Below are 2,537 nucleotides of genomic sequence, written 5' to 3' on the forward strand. Positions count from 1 at the left end.
GGAGGGAAGTGTAGAGGAAAAAGAGGCGCCCCCTTTTCCCACATACATCCACTCCTTAATGTCAGGAAGAGTGGATCTCTGAAATCCAGGGATGTGCAAACAGCCTGCTGTGAAATTCTCCACCTGAACCACCTCAGCAGTTTTACTGAGCTCATTAGGAGTTAGCAGAGGTAAAGTCCAGGCTTGGTCTACTTTTTATACTCTTTCATCTTTTTCCTAGTTCCTCTTCTTTCCCTCCTCCCTTCTTATCTTTACCATATATTTGGAACCAGGATCATATCTTTAAAGGTTTTGTTCTTTTGGATATAAAAGCGTCATTATGTGCACGCACTGGACGTAATCATAAAAGAAGCACTCACAACAGTAACCACGTATGTAGTGAAGCCTGGAGCTGCACATGTAACGTGCCCCACTTTCCTCACATCCTGCTGCACCACTGCCTGCTGTTTCAGCCCATCCACCACCCCAGCATCCACCTGTGTGCTCCTGGAGTTTTATGAGTAACATATTTGCAGGGAGCGATCCACCCGAAGACCAGACACTGAGCTCAAACTGTATTCTGCTGCTGAGATTAATCCGTGAAATTAACTTGGCTTTGTTGCATTTTCTTCTTTTTTTTTCTTTTACAAGTTGATTTCTGTTGTGATTTCTGGATAAAAAATATCAGATTTGTATATGAATAAAATATAGTAAAAATGTCCTGTGTTTGGTTTTCTCAGCTGAAGCAGACCTCGATGTTTGTGAAGCCTGAATTTGTACTATGTGCAAGGCGGTACTTTTCTTTGGGTATTGAAATTCTAGCATGTCCTGCCTGATAATAATTTAGTATGGTCTGATATTTTTACAAAAGACAAGTTGTTGTTTTTTTTTTCTTGTTTTGTTTTTTTTTCAAATCTGCGCTCACATGGCCCTGCAAATGAATCTTCAGTCTGTTTCTAATCAAACCACAACACACAGCTCTGATGAAGCACATTTGGAGTGTTTACCTATTAATCAGTAATAACTAATAGTGTTTTCTTCCTGATACTTTGAATGCTAGTTAATTATACATGAATATTTAAAGTGCAGATCTCAGAGTTTTCAGTCTTAGTTGATTTGACAACAACTGTATTACTGCTAATAGCAAATGTTTAATATAAAGGCCATACATTGTAGGGCTAGCAAATCAAACTATTGTTGTTTTTTTAGGAAGGCAATAAGTTAACACCATCTGACTTTATATTGCAGCGGTACACCAAAGTTAGGTACACAAGTAGACATTGAATTCCGAATTCTGGCTCTAATATTCAAATATTTCAGCAGAGTTCAGGAGTTCCAATCACTTCAATGGCCACAGGCTTAAAATCAAGAATTTAGACATGCAGACAACAGCATCTCAGCCACGAAGTGGTAAGCCATGTAAAATCACAACGTGGGGTCAATGGATGCTGGGCACATAGTGTGCAGGTTGCCAACTTTCTGCAGAATCAGTCACTATACAGTGGAGAAGGTCCGTAAAGACGTCTAACTTCTGGCATCAACAAGACATTTTCATCAAGAGAACTGCAGCACACAGGGTATTTTCTCTTTATTAGACCATCTATATAAACCTTAAGGATGGTTCTGTTGGAAGAATCCCTGTAGATCAGCATTTTATGAAATACAATCATACAACATTCAAGTCACTAAAACCACATTTCTTCCCCATTCTGATGCTTAGTTTGAACATACATACTGAAATACTGCCTGTAATTGGATGATTAGATAATTGTATTTAATGTCGAACCAAGTGGCTGCTGAGTTTATAAATATTGCAGACACCAGTATTCATGACTTTAAAGTATATTACCTGTAATACAAGACTTTTAACCCTTTGCTGCAATCTTTAGTAAATCAGTTTTTGGGCTTTATTTAAATATCACCCTCACTAATTTTGTCCCTTGAGAAGGTAACTCCCAGAAATACGCAGATGTAGTTCAGCGGTGGTGGCTAAAACCAACAGGAACAGTTAAGCTAACTTCAGGTTGGCACACAACAGAGCTAACTAGCAATAGCTAGCAAACTTGGCAAAAGTGTTCCTAGCCAGGTAAAGAGCATAAACAGTGAGGAACGACTGTGATGACGAGTTTATATGTGGCATATCATCACAGGCCAGTTGTCTTACAGGCGTGAATAGAAGTGTCTTCAGGACATGTAGGGCTGTGATCTCCCAATACTGTGTGTACGAATCTGAAAGGGAACTCGTTTTACCATCACACTGGCAAAAATGCAGTATGCAAGCAGCCTTTTATAACTCACATCATTCTGAATTATTGATCTAAGTGTTTGGGTAGCAACATAGCAGCCACAAGTAAAAATACATGCTTTAATATACTTAAGTGTTTTCCTGCTTGGAGGTGATTTAAAAAACAAACCTGAAGAGAAAGGCAGTGTTGAGTTAATGAGCTTATAGTTAAACTGTTGGTCCGCATGTTAAAGCCAGCAAAACTGGTTCAGTCTGTCACTTTGGATTATAGGAAGGTGTTTTCCATACAATAGATATTATGTAAAAAGCAACA

The sequence above is a fragment of the Neolamprologus brichardi genome, chromosome 20 (assembly GCF_056152115.1).
Source record: "Neolamprologus brichardi isolate AB-2024 chromosome 20, ASM5615211v1, whole genome shotgun sequence".
In the NCBI taxonomy this organism is placed as follows: domain Eukaryota; kingdom Metazoa; phylum Chordata; class Actinopteri; order Cichliformes; family Cichlidae; genus Neolamprologus; species Neolamprologus brichardi.